The sequence below is a fragment of the Patella vulgata genome, chromosome 5, assembly GCF_932274485.2.
Source record: "Patella vulgata chromosome 5, xgPatVulg1.2, whole genome shotgun sequence".
Lineage (NCBI taxonomy): Eukaryota > Metazoa > Mollusca > Gastropoda > Patellidae > Patella > Patella vulgata.
The window spans coordinates 79932174-79946799 of NC_065883.2; the positions used below are offsets into that span (position 1 = coordinate 79932174).

The following is a 14626-nucleotide window of genomic DNA, read 5'->3' on the forward strand; positions in this document are numbered from 1 at the left end:
CTGGATTGGCTTCTGATTCATGAGCTTTTGCGGGAGTGTATCTATTCTTCCCGTTCAATCAAATCTACCCCAAGTACAGCAACATCGCAGCCCTTCGTTTAATCTGGTGTCTTCCCTGAAACTTTGGATAGTGATTTAAGGTATTGAAAACGGTTAAAGTATTATTCGCCCCAAACAGTATTGTTTATATTGTATCCGTTTAGACAGCCTCGCTTGTCACGCAATACGTTTTTATGCAATTTTTGGCTATGTACTGGTTAATTCGGCGTAAATTTCGTGAGTCATGGCATAACGTTTTGTAAAGATATTTGGTCCAATTTGGAGCTCTGTTTCAAGCCTAATGAAATTGTTACGCAGTTAGCTATTGGTTGTTAATCGAACTATTGACCAGTCATAATTTGGAACAGAAATTTGCTTCTATTACAGCAGTGTTAAGTGGGATTAGATCTATTCAAATGAAACACTGCGAGGAGTAAATAATTCTGTTTCTCAAAATAACTACATACACGTAATAGTTTGATTCATTTCTTGACATCTCGTGTAATTTTAATCTTTAAATAATTAACTGTTGATAACAATAATAAATTATTCAAGGGGTTATATTTTCGAAGATTCACTTTTTTTTGGTCTTTTCTAGCTGAATATCTGAAATAAATCTGAACTGTTGTCAAATAACAATACTATGAATATCTAAGACCCAGCAGTAAACTGTGAGGAATATTAAAATACCGGTATTTATGTTGCAAAAAGGGGGCTTAGAAACAGCTCAGAAAATTATGGAAAACTTTAACTGCGATGCAGTCATGACGGGTTTCACCGGTGCCCGTAATTCTTTAAAGGACTTCACTTAACATATTCCCATGAGCATGATACACGTGTTACAAATTTAGTCGAAATGGCCATTTTTGATAGCATGTTGATGAGTGGAACCCTTACAAAATGACCAATGCTTTATCGGATATCTACACAATATTACTTAAAGGAAATTAGTAAACATCATTATTAAATGGCATTGAATAACACTCTTTAGAAAAAAAAAACATGTTTGCTTTAAGGGTTGAAAATATGTTGGGTTTTTTTTTCAAAATCACTGTAGATGTGTTTGGGCAAACAACGTAAAAGTTACTTTGGACAATTGCATAAATTTACAAACTATCTTTTGATATACTTATATGTTCGCAGTGGGTTGTGCTTTTCGATATGTGGAATTAAAGTTTTGAAATTTAATTATGAACAAACAGGTACATTTGAAATTCAAGTTTGTTTAATCAGGAGATAAACACTCCCTGGTATGTATTTAGAGGGGATTTATTGTCCATTTAACCATTCTTGAATCATTAGAACACGAGACGCGAAATCATTGAGCACAAAAATGAAAAAAATAGTACACTGTAATATTTATACGCAGTAATTCGCCTTGATAATTCAGAAGGGGTTTATTGTCCATTCGACCACACTTTTCGACCAATCAGAATCGGGGAAATTTCTAATTTGTGCTACAAGGGTTAAAAGTAACAATTTTGCCAAAATGATGCCATTTCTAATGACAAGAATGTTACAATAATGTACAGTCGCAGTATCAAATCGTGCAAATGTCATTAAAATAGAACAATATTTTATTCTTTTGAAAAGTGACTTCCACAAAATTACCTATTTCTCAGAAATAGCAAAAATTCAAAATGATTCATGGATATTTGGTTGATCTTATATATCACCCCTACGTGTAGATAAATGTTTAGAATATAAATACATGTGTATTATAAAATAAAAAAGTTAAATAACATTTGCGGGAAAACGGAGTACGAAAATCGATTCCCGCCTTGCTCTGCATATTTACGAGGACTATCCAGATATATATATCAGCTAATTTGAGATAAGATAATATTTCGTATCAATTATTATTATAGCTACCGCCAACATGTATACTATGCCGTTGATTCTGTGTCAATCGGATAATCCAAAGGGAAATAATCTGGACAAATATATTTTGAATATTTATATACAGCTGATCAGAACCTATGTACTTTTGGAAAACTAATAAAGTATTTATAAAAATGCCATATCTCTAGACCTTGCTCCCAAAAACCGAGTTGCTTATAATATAATATTAATCCGACCAAAAAACATGATCCACAGTCTAAAACCTAAGTATTACTGCCGCAAAAGAAACGGGCGAATTTTCCTTCACTAAATATTTCTAACCGAATGTACCCGATTAAGAGATATATGTCTACCCTATACGCAGACGCACTGGTAATGTTGATATTTTGAGAAAGAAACGATGTCGAAATATGTGAAATTTTCAAGAGGAGAGTGGATCTTATCGAAGTTTTAGACGTTAGGGCTCGACGAAGAGAGCAACGGGATGACAATTTCAGGTATGTCACTAATTTTGTCCGTTTAAATTAAAAACTGAAGAAATGGCAAGGAATTTGAGAGTCGGGGTATCTCTTGGAACAGACAGTAAATATAGAGCAGTTTAATATGACACTTAATATACCCGATACACCACACCATCTGGGTCAGATAATTAGACTACAAGGTATCATATTCCTGGAGCAATGGCCCGAGATATCCCTCTCTGGCCATTGCTGGATTGGCTTCTGATACTTGAACTTTTGAGGGAGTGTGTCTATTCTTCCCGTTTAATCAAATCTATCACTTGAGTACAGCAACATGACAATCCCTCGTTTAATCTGGAGTCTCCCCTAAACATATTTGGCCCAATTTGACACCCTGTTTTAAGGGTAATGCCTTTGTAACGCAGTTAGCGATTGGTAGTTAATCGGACTATTGACCAAATCATAATTTAGAACAAGAATTTTCCCTCTTTCCAGCAGTGCGTAGTGGGATTAGCTGTAATCAAACGGGACACTGCGAGGAGTATGCAAGGTATCGTCTTTGACAAGTTGATGACACAACACAAATGTAATACTTGTGGGGTCACATTCCGAAATTTGAAGAAAATCGGGCTAATTTCTACCTAGTCCATAGCCTGAATATATACCTAGCGTTAATAAAATCTACATATATATATGTATCACGATAATAATTGTTACCTTTATAATAGAAACATTTTAAGACACGTTATTACCCTAAACATACTAAAATATCACAAACTAGGCACGCAGAAAACGGTACGTTCACTTCGCACCAAACAGTATTCAAACCAGCTTTGGTGGCAAAATTTGTTTCTATTTCACGGAATCAAGGGATGAATAAACTCAATCTGATTGCAACACAGATCCTATTTCGTTTGGTTTTTATAGTTCAAAATTTCGTTTTACTTGTCTTTACTGCTAGGAACAGTTGGTAAACCACTAGAAACGTCAGCGCTGATTGATTAAGCAATGTCTGGCGTGATAGGGTCAAAAGTCCGTTTTTTTACCCCTGGCGTGAACCCACACTATGATTTGTCAGATCTTAATAATAATAATAATAATAATAATAACTTTATTTTCAAAGGGTTGAAAATTAGGCCAGGAGGCCTGTCTTACATTTTACCCTTTATAACAGAAGTTAAAGAAGTTACAAATGAAATTTGAAAACAGTAGAGCAATATTTACAAAAGAATATTAACAAAATCATGTAGAGTAGGCCATCAAAAGTATAAACAAGCCAACAGTGAGGCTGATGTCCCCCGCCGATATCCCAAAATAAATAGATGATACATATTAATTAATCGCACATTCATTTTTTTCAAAAGTATCGAGGAATCAAACTATACACTAAGTTTCATCACTCTCTATAAGATAGAATAAAGATTACCTTGCTCAAAGGCATTGACCAATGAAATTGATTAACGTTAGCTCGAAATGTTAATCATTGAACTCAGGCAAGACATTCACCTGATGAACATCTTCATCAAGTTTAAACATTCTACCTCAATTAAAAGCAGAGTTGTTATGTTCCAAAGTCTTCACCAATCAAATTGCTTATCGCTTCTTAGCCTAAGCAGAAATTCTCATCATTAGGGTTAAGAGGTCAAAGGTAATTTGATACTGTTTTTGAATTCTGATGATTAAAGAGACACCTCGCAGTGTATTAATACAACAGAAGTTAATTTTAATTAAGAATAAAAGTTAATAATAAGGTTAAGAAATACTCTTAGGTTAATATTTAAATACAGTTTTAGATTAGGACTACTTAGTTTTTGATCTGATAACAATGACATGTTTGATTTGAGGATGAATAAATTTATCCCAACACAAGTCGTCAAAAGAAGTGCCGATTAAAAATTCTTAGAAGTTGGAACTTGTGACAAACGAAATACCTTACTTAGAAGTTGGAACTTGTGACAAACGAAATACCTTACTTAGAAGAAGAAGACGATGACAGCTGAAATTGAACAATGGAAATCCAAGATGATGAATTGGCGAAGTTAAAGTGAAACTGAACTGTAACAATATTAAGTGTAATGTAATAATATTTTGAAATTAGGACACTTGAGTCATTCAGGAACACTTCAGTTATATTTTTCTGTGTTTAGGTTAAAGTGGAAGAAAACGAACAATATGACAGTGAAATTACCTTGACGTTGAAACAGTGTTATTTATTGTTAATCTAGGCTAACAAAAATATGTCTGGAAGTTTAAAATGGGGCAATGACATCATAGTCTGCTAATCCCATGCTTTAGAAACGTGTTTAGCCATCTTTCTAGATGCCCATATAAGTACCACCGTGTTTATATCCAGGGTATCGTCTTTGCAACTGGCCAATCCGGTAGGGGAAGAGCCTGGTCAATTTCCCGGGGCTCAAAACTGACTCATGTATGTATCACCTTTATATAAGAAAGAGCCAGTTTAATTTTCTTTAGATATGCATTGAGACACTGGGAAGTAGAAATCATTGGGAAGCTGGGGACCATCACAGCCTTCTCGGCTGAGAAGCGAGATAACACCCCGCGCTTAAATTTCCTACGTACTCGGACTTTTATTTTTGAGACTCTGTTCAAATCGGGATTGTCCCTTTAAGATCACAAGATTTGTGCTTCCAAAGTATAATCTACAAACTTTCGGTTCGAGAACATTCCAGTACCGTGCACCTATATTGTGGAATTCTTTACCCCATCACCTTAATACAGTTCCATCATTTGAATCTTTAAAAGCAAAACTAAATACTCATTTATTTACCAGTGTATTTTAGCTAGAGTCTGCCCGGATATGTGTGTAAATAGTGACCATAGAGTACATAGTACGCGCCTAGAGCATGCATTTGTGGATGGATTGGCGCTTTATAAATATGCATTATTATTATTATTGAAACTATAGCAGGTAGGATAAAATTGAAATAACGTCGGCGGCCATCTTTGATGACGTCATAGGGGAATACCCTACCACATGGTGAGTGTCCACCCAAGTCCAAAATACTGACTAAGCCCCCCTACTAAACATCTCTTCAAAAAAATTCTCCCTACTAAAACTTTCCTACAGAACCATAGTCAGATCCAGGACTAAATATAGGTATGTTGGCTACAGTGTAGTCTATTATCATCATTCCCGCGACAATTGATTGATTGTTTGGAATTTAGGTCAATCACCTGAGTTAGGCTATATTGGACCACATTGAAGTTGCTGTATTCACCGCCTGGCATAGTGGGCGAATATTCATACTATAAATTATGTTATATTCTATAACATATGCGAGAGCTGGCTGAAAAGTTCTAAGTCTATCTGTAAAAAAAAAACGTTCGCAGTCATGGTTTCCAATTATTTTTCTACGTAGTCTTCGAGGTGTACACACTTTTGCTAGGGATGGATGCCGGCCAGGACGAAATTTGATTCAGTCACCCTAAAATAATCGCTCACAGCTGACGACCGGCTAGTTCCTTTTTCATTTTAGGAAACGGGTCTCTGGCACGTTTCTGATCCAAAGTAAAGATATTTGGCACCATTCGTGCAGAAACTTTTGCCATTCCTGACTCGTTGGCGATAATGCGCCCAACACTGACAATATGTCGAGTGGTCAATCGTCGATCAGTCATCGCCATGTCATGCAACCGGGTAATGTTTTCTTGAATGGGTTCTATTGATGACCTTCCAGGACGAGAGTAATCGTTAAAGTTACAATTTCATATTTTTAAAATGTATTAAAATAAAGCCCTAAAATAGATGGTATCCATAAACAGTCCTAGCTTGTTAAAGAATAATCCTATTAATCCTATAATTCACTATTGCTAGTTGAGAAATTGGGGGAATAGGAAAACAAGGGAGGTAATTGCGAGGTAATTGTGTTATTATTTCCGGTGTGAAGATTTCTAAGTGTGAGAAAGATAACCTATGATCGTATAATAGTGAGTTGACAACCTATTCAGCAAAAGACATAGAAATAATTATGTTTTGACTTTCTTAGAAAATATGAAATTGTAACTTTAAGGCTCTCGTTCTGCCACACTTAAATTCTGCAGCCCACTTCTTTATCGTGGACTTTCAGTTGCAGGTACTTGATGACTGACCTATAGCCGGTTTTGTCCATTTGAGTAGTTCGCTTTGATAATAGCATTTTGTTTCAATTTGTGAGTTATTAACTGTAAATAGGTTCGACCTGTCATCCAACTCTTTTTTTGATGAACATAATCAATACAGTGATATTTAGTGGTATCAAAGAATAAAATGATGACACATACACAGCAGATGTTCATAACAAAAGTATATAAATATCGTGTTGTTTGAATTTAATATCATTTTACAGAGAATATCCCTTGGGTGCTGTAAAGTTGAAATCCAGGGTAAGTTTTATTCGATTTAATGTAAGGACGATCTCTGCCTAGTAATCAGTCTCTATGCTATACGGGGCTGGAACTAAAGAGTAGGAACAACTGGTAATAAGTTTATGGCTAGTAGACACGTTTCTTGGATTTATATATCCTACGTTGCCAAGTTAAAACTATAGAAACTTGTTACCAAAGTGGTTAATCCTATTAATTAAACAATTCTAATTAACTCCATTGTTTATAGGATTAACACCATATCGGTATAGACAAGTCGAACATCTGACTACATGTACGTATATACATAAAAAATATCGTTTTGGATGAATAAGTTATATTTACAAAAAGTGAACAACATAACAGATTCATGGAACCGCGCTGGCTTAGTTAGTTAGAGAAAACTCGGTCGTTTCAGGTTTTAGTCGCGCTTTTTTGGCGTGGTTTCCCCATGCCATTTGTGCAGGAAGGGGGGTCTCAAGGAACAGTTGATCTAATCTCATGTACGCATTAGCATGCCAGTTTAACGTGCTACCGCAACGACTGGGCTAACAGGGACAGTATGCTTTGATTAGGAGAGAAATTTTGTAACATCCCAAATTATCATCTCAGAACGAAGAGGGGTCAGCTTTTCATTTGTGGTTGGTGACAAATTGCTTAAAGAACAGAACAATCTTGGCGTCAGCAAATATTAAATATACGATAGACATGGCTAATCATTGTTACCGACCACCGGTAGTAGGGTAGCCTGTCCATCTGTTGGGTTTTTCTAAGGGTCTACCGGTTTATTCCCACGCATAGGTAACTGAATGAAATTAAATTGAACCACATGAAAGTCCCAATCTCACCTTTGATTGCCCACAGTTCCGTACACCTCAGGCCAAAAGCTCGCCGTAACAGACCGTTTCATTGGCTATCCTTCACATCACCCAGAACACGTCAATGATAACAACTCTTCCAGATTCTAGTGGAGTAAAGACAAGTAAAACGAAATTTTGAACTATAACAAACGAAACGAAATAGGATCTGTGTTTTAGTCAGATTACAAACAGTAGTGATACAGGCGGGAAGTAACTGAAGAGAAAAGGGGAATATTTCCCAAATGCTGTGTGATACTGGTCTCATTAGATGAAAATTGATTTTTTAGTTTTTCCGAAGATGAAGTGTGCTAGTATATTGCTTGGTGTTGGGTGTTTGGCGATGTTAGTTTATGAAATCGAAGGAGCTTGTGCTGCTAAGGCTAGGGATCCAAATAGTAAGTAGACATTCACAAACTAGAAAACATTTTATTTAAACAGGTCGCGAGAGGTTGGATAGCTGAATGGTTAGCGTCGGCGCGCTTTATCATAAGGTGTGTTACTGGGTCAACTGGCGTAGTTTCGACCTCTCTCTTGTACGTGATAGGTACTAGGGTCAATGACAAACTCGTGATTGTTTTTTTTCCGCGGGTCCTCCGGTCTCCTTCCACAGCTTTCTGTTGGACGTTAAACCCCATTTCATTTCATGCTTCCTTCATTTTATTTTTATTACAGGTTCAACATGTGAAACATCTGCAGGTACTTTAGAAGTTGGAGAGTCTAGGATTTCCTACACTGAATGTGTGCGGTATACTTGTAATAAGAATGCTTTACATTTTTGTGGGTACGATTGATTTTTTAAGATACAACCTTAGGGTCGAATATGTGTTTAGCTTGTAAGATAAGAATACATTTTAATTCAGTATTGTGGGATAGATCAGTTAACAGGTTAAAACAATTTATCATGGGCAGAATTCTAGGTCTATAGCTCAAGCCAATGCTGCTGTCGGTTCAACAGTTGACATCTTTGGCTGAAAACGAAATCAAGAATTAAAATTACATGCAAGTGCGTGTCCAGGAATTGAATCAGCGTGGGAGGGGGGGGGGTCAAGATGGATACAACGTTAAGGTGCTGACTTCCGAGTCCCAAAATCTCACAAACTAGGCGTAACATCAATTACTCAAAACAGCTGTTTAACCAACAATTTATAATTGATTTTTATTAAAATAAACACAAAAGTTAATAATAATAATAATAATAATAAATATTTTTACGAATACCACTGCCACCACTGTTACCTTCCGTCAAATGTTATGCAAATATGGTTCCTTTCTTTCAGAATTGTTCCTAGTGCTCTCCAGATCCCAGGATGTGTCCTAAAGAGACTGCCCAATTGTTGTTTCCAGTTTGTGAAAAGGACCAACCCTTCCAGCATCTGCATGAAAAAGATGTGTCCTTAAGGAATGGAGTAACATTGCCAATAAAATAATTATTTTGACTATGCGTCTAGGTTAATATGTTGAATACACTGATTTGATTATAGTAGGGTAGTTCCATATCCTTTCCGGAAAGAAGAAAATTTAGAATGTAAATCATGTATGAAATAAGATTTCTACTTGGGTTTATGTTTATTCAGTTGCATATTTCGTTTCAAATTGAGTTACATATTCCGTTTCAAATTGAGTTATATATTCCGTTTCAAACTGAGTTATATATTCCGTTACATATCGTTAAACACCAATCATTGCTGACGTCCATTATTTGATTGAACGTATCAATAGTTGGACACCTTAACTAGGTGCTGTATATAATGTTTGACACATCAGACGATGTGAAGGATGAAAATGACAAATATCACCTTTCCATAATCTATTCATAACTGTCGTATGTCTGTTCAGGGTTGGCGGCTAGGGATCTACCGAGGCTGACATTTGGTGAAAAGGCATAGCTCAGACTGGGGAGAGACATAGGCCTGGTGGCGATGGACTGCTAGGCTACTTTCCCAACGACTAGACAGCTGTCCTTGTCAGGCCCTCTGTCCAACATCACTGACAATCTGGATGAATTTTCTCGGCCAATGCATGGATCGAACACCCGACCTCCAGACTAACGAGCCACCGCGATCCCCGCTAAAATTGTATGTACATGCATTATATCAAAAATACTGGGTAATTAACTCCACCTCCGGTGCTACACGTACTGATTATGACGTTATTGCCTTTAACGTGTACTAAGAGGGGATCGCGTGGCTAAGTGGGTAAGGCGCTGGCTCGCTAGCCTGGAGGTCGGGTGTTCGATCCCTGCATTGGCTGAGAAAGTTCATCTAGATTTTCCGGCGTGGGACGTTAAACTCCATTTCATCTCATTTTCGAAGGCTTGAAGAATATAGAATTATTTAATGATGGTGTCTTGTTGACGGATCAGTAGGCAATGGTTACATTTAATTGGGCAACGTCAGACATGAGCGTACTGAAAAGGCAGCTAAAGGTTTAGATTGTTCGCACTTGGTTTAATTTATTATTTCTGCTAGGGGCGCCGGAACCCTGATACCCGGCTATACAATTGGTACCCTGCCCTTTTCTGTGGTATAGATGTATACCCATGTGTTCAACCTTTTTACCAGTCTATTCATAGTTAAATGAGAGAGAGAAAAATGGGGTTTAACGTCCACTCGACACAAACTAGGTCATTTCGGGACTAACATGGTTTAATTTTATTTCAATAATTCGCTTGCGCGTAGGGGTCTATAGCAGTGGGAGGGGGGGGGGGGGTTAGCACGTGCGCGCTGTATCATAAAGCCTGTCATTGAGTCAACTGGCGTGGTTTCGAATCCTTGGTTGTACGTGACAAGGAGTAGGGTCGCCTGTCTAACCTCGTGGGTTTCCTCCCACAGCTTAAGACCCCTACGCGCAAGCGAATTTTTGAAATAAAATTAAAAACCATATGTTAGTCCCGAAATGACCTAGTTTGTGTCGAGTGGACGTTAAACCCCATTATTTCTCTCTCTCTCTCTCTCTTTATCAGTGGGGGAAAACCGGAGGACCCGGAGAAAACCCACGAGGTTGGACAGGCGACCCTGCTCCTTGCCACGTACAACCGGGGATTCGAAACCACGCCAGTTGACTCAATGACAGGCTTTATGGTACAGCGCGCACGTGCTGACCATTCGGCCATCCAACCCCCCATTTTTAAATGATAGAATTAAAAAGAATTTTTTATGAGATGAATTGTTCATGATACACTTTGTGAATAATCAGGTTTTTTCTCTTTCATTATCATTTATTTTAAATGGTTTTATGTTGGAATTTGGAATGCTAGAGGCGCTTTAAACAGCGTTCTCGGCATTGACAAATTTCAAAATTTTCTAGACGCGGTGGGGGGGGGCATCAGAGCCATGTAATACGGAAATTTCTAACACGTTTTAACGCCATATAATTTTACGCAGACGGGCAATAAAAGGTTTATTGGATAAAACTGAAACTATTTCGTTTGTAGCTGTAAACTAACTAACAATACATTGGTTTTCTGGAAACATTTTCGTTTGCAGCTGTAAAATAACATACGATTGATCGGTTTATATCGCTTGTCCAACCTCGAAGGCTTCCTCCGGTTTCCTACAACTGTTAAAGACTTTGCGTGGAAAGCGAAAAAACTGAAAGCATTTGTTAGTCCCGGAATGAACTAGTTTGTGTCGAGTGGACGTTAAACCTCGTTTCTCTTGCTCCCTAACTCCATGATGACAAATACCAACGGATGAGAACGTGTTGTAGAAATGAAATGAAATGATATGGAATAGTGTTTAACGTTCATCTGTTCTGCTCGGACTTGGCTAATGAAGACGGGCACCCGCCATACAGTGTGCCATGAGGGCAACGCCGGATTAACCATGGGGCACCATGGGGCACAGGCCCCAGGGCCCCCAACATTAGAGGGCCCCCCACAAAAATATCGGTTGCGTCCAGCCCCCTCCTCTAGAAATGCCATCATTTTATAGCACTCGCATTGATTGGTCCACTGAAATAACGCCAGAATGCGCTAATTTTCTGGCAGAAAATTAACTTGCGGGGCTTCGCGACTTTTGCGCTCGCGGTCCACAGCTCTGCGGTTGGTGATCAGGGGCCCCCCACATGTTCCAGGCCCCAGGGCCCCCACCATGGTTAATCCGGCGTTGTATGAGGGACATTTTGCCTGGCAAAAAATGGCCATGTTAGAATAGATTTTGATTGTCGGTTTGAATTTACACTATCTGAGCTGTTCGTAATTAGTCGAAATGAAGACTAATTAATTAAATAATATTCAGCCATTTAGGATTTCATTGTGGTGGCCATTTTGAAATTCTGCCGTCATGGATTCTCAAAATTCATTATTTTTTAGAACAGAATTGAATCCAGCAACATCGAATACATGTAAATGACATACCCAAAAGGAAAATATGACCATTAATTTAAAATGTGTCACGAGATGTAGACAAGGCTAGAGCTTATTCCAACCCTAACCCTAACACTTACCCTAACCCTAACCTTCAATCTCGCCAACAATCACCTGCCCTATTTACATCTCAGCGGCACCCTTAACCAAATCTTAAGTTGGCCTTAAGAAATTTGGTCTAGCCTGTGTAACTCCGGGTCATCCGCTAGAATCAGATGCCATCTTGCCCCCCCCCCCTCCATGCCGCCCCTATAATATACTCGATAACCTGTCTGATAAAACTACAGCTACACCACTTGAACAATCAGTCATGGTTTTTATATGGCCATCCACCCCCCCCCCCCCCCCCCATTATCAGTTTAGTAAGAAATATGTCAATCTACTGTTATTTACATGTAGGCCATAATAAATATAGGCATTTTTACGGAGAATTATAATCAATTGTCGGAGAAACCAACGTCATGTCCATCAGAGGATTTTGTGAAGTATCTCATTGAATACGTACCGGTATATGACATATTTCACGTGTCATGTCAAACAGTGACGTCATATTCTTATCTGGAGAACATGCGCAATAAATACTATCGGTGTAGACTGGAATAACCAGACGCAAGAGATTGCAATTTGATTGAGACTTCTGGCGTATTTCGTCGAACATAACTGATTTGAAATTAGAGTTAAAACGGAAACGATTGAATGTAAATCAGTTCATACACATTCATATTACATTATTATATGCGTTGCGACCCATTTGTGGCAATTTCTAGGTCCCAAATATTAGCGATTTAGCTCCTTTAAGTGACGCTTATACTATTTTCATAAATTATGTGTTATCACTGTTCTTCATATGCACTATTTTACCGAGATTTCGTCTAATGGTGTGGCGCCAGACATGATAAGTTTACTCTTCTGGACACACGTTACCACTAATACACCTCGTATATGTAAATGGTCAACCGTACATTAATTTTGCTGAGTACACTATTTTTTAGGACTTCGAATTTCACTAATGGTTGGATTTTTCGTACTTGGTATTATATTATTACAGCTATAAGAATGTTTATGTTTAATTTCCAATAAACAATTTATTTTTAATTTGAGAGAAAAGTGCGACCAATATAAACACCTAACAAATTTAATTCCAAATATTATCAATAATAAACCATAAAACAAATTTGTATTTTTTCAAAATGAAGTTTTAAACACATCACAATTAATGGACAAAGCAGGCACCAGCAAGGAAGGGCGACAAAAATGGTAGACAATACACCATGTTTAAAGATACATTATGGAAGATTAGATAAAGAGCTGGCAGTTCTCACTATAATAGTTAGAAACTAGATAATGTAAAGAGAATATGCTAAAAATTTCAGTCAAATTGCTTTACTCTAAAACCTTATTTTAAAATCACTGTAGCCTCGATTGCCATTGTTGCCGTTGTTTACGATAATTAACATTGTCTCGATTATCCAGTTTTGCGGTTAATCATCAATGAGTGTTGAACAGCAGACCGGATTCAAATCCAGTGAAAATCCGACACATAATATGGTATCGAGAGTTGATTAAGGTCTTTTCATGTTAATAGATGTCTAATTAATAGTTTATATAACATTTCAGACCTAAAGAAAGACCTGCAATAGGCAGATTTACCTCTCTTTTTTTGCTTTTTATTTTTTGGTTTTTAAAAAATCTTTATTTCAAAGTAATCAATAACGGCATAGTACATAGTTAACACATTACAATCACAGTGTATAACATCATACAGATAGTACATAGTACATAGTTAACACATTACAATCACAGTGTATAACATCATACAGATAGTACATAGTACATAGTTAACACATTACAATCACAGTGTATAACATCATACAGATAGTACATAGTACATAGTTAACACATTACAATCACAGTGTGTAACATCATACAGATAGTACATAGTACATAGTTAACACATTACAATCACAGTGTGTAACATCATACAGATAGTACATAGTACATAGTTAACACATTACAATCACAGTGTATAACATCATACAGATAGTACATAGTACATAGTTAACACATTACAATCACAGTGTATAACATCATACAGATAGTACATAGTACATAGTTAACACATTACAATCACAGTGTGTAACATCATACAGATAGCGTCGGTTTAAGGCTATAGGCTACTATATTTCATTTAGCAGAACAAATATAAACACAAAGCAAATAAAAGCTAAAACAAAACAAAAAATACGAAAATAGCTAGAGGTATGAAAGGAATGGAATATTATGCATAATGTGTGGTTAACTGGTTTCCTGGACCGCGGTGACCGAAAGCCAAAAAAAACAATGATGATTTATTATCCTCGTGGCCGGCCCACCAATCTCGGCATTATGGGCGCCATTCCGGGTTGAGGCACCCCATCAATAATGCCGTTTTGTGTGCCCCATTCATCGAGCTGTGGGGTTAATCGTGTGATCATTATGGGGCGCCTCACAATTTGGGGAGGGGCGGGGTGCCTCATATACACTGGCATGAGGAATCTAGAATAACCATGAATGTCACTCGGCAAACCTCGGCAGATTCCGGAACCCTACATCTAGTCTCGGCTGTATGACAGTAAGTGATATGCACCTACGCCTATACATTTGCGATGCTTAGTTAGTGTTAGTTGTATTTTACGTCCGCTTCCACCGAGGTG

The 14626-nt window shown here is 37.5% G+C and overlaps 1 protein-coding gene and 1 long non-coding RNA gene across 2 annotated transcripts in view; one reads left to right on the forward strand and one right to left on the reverse strand.

The window, feature by feature from the left end:
• LOC126822550 (transmembrane protein 179) overlaps positions 1-14626 on the reverse strand; it is a 52540-nt gene that overhangs the window by 15863 nt on the left and 22051 nt on the right. The window lies entirely within an intron of this gene.
• On the forward strand, positions 2271-9067 carry LOC126822563 (uncharacterized). The gene is made up of 4 exons (XR_007680879.2): positions 2271-2378; positions 7855-7962; positions 8240-8348; positions 8845-9067. It is a non-coding gene; the product is annotated as an uncharacterized LOC126822563 (long non-coding RNA).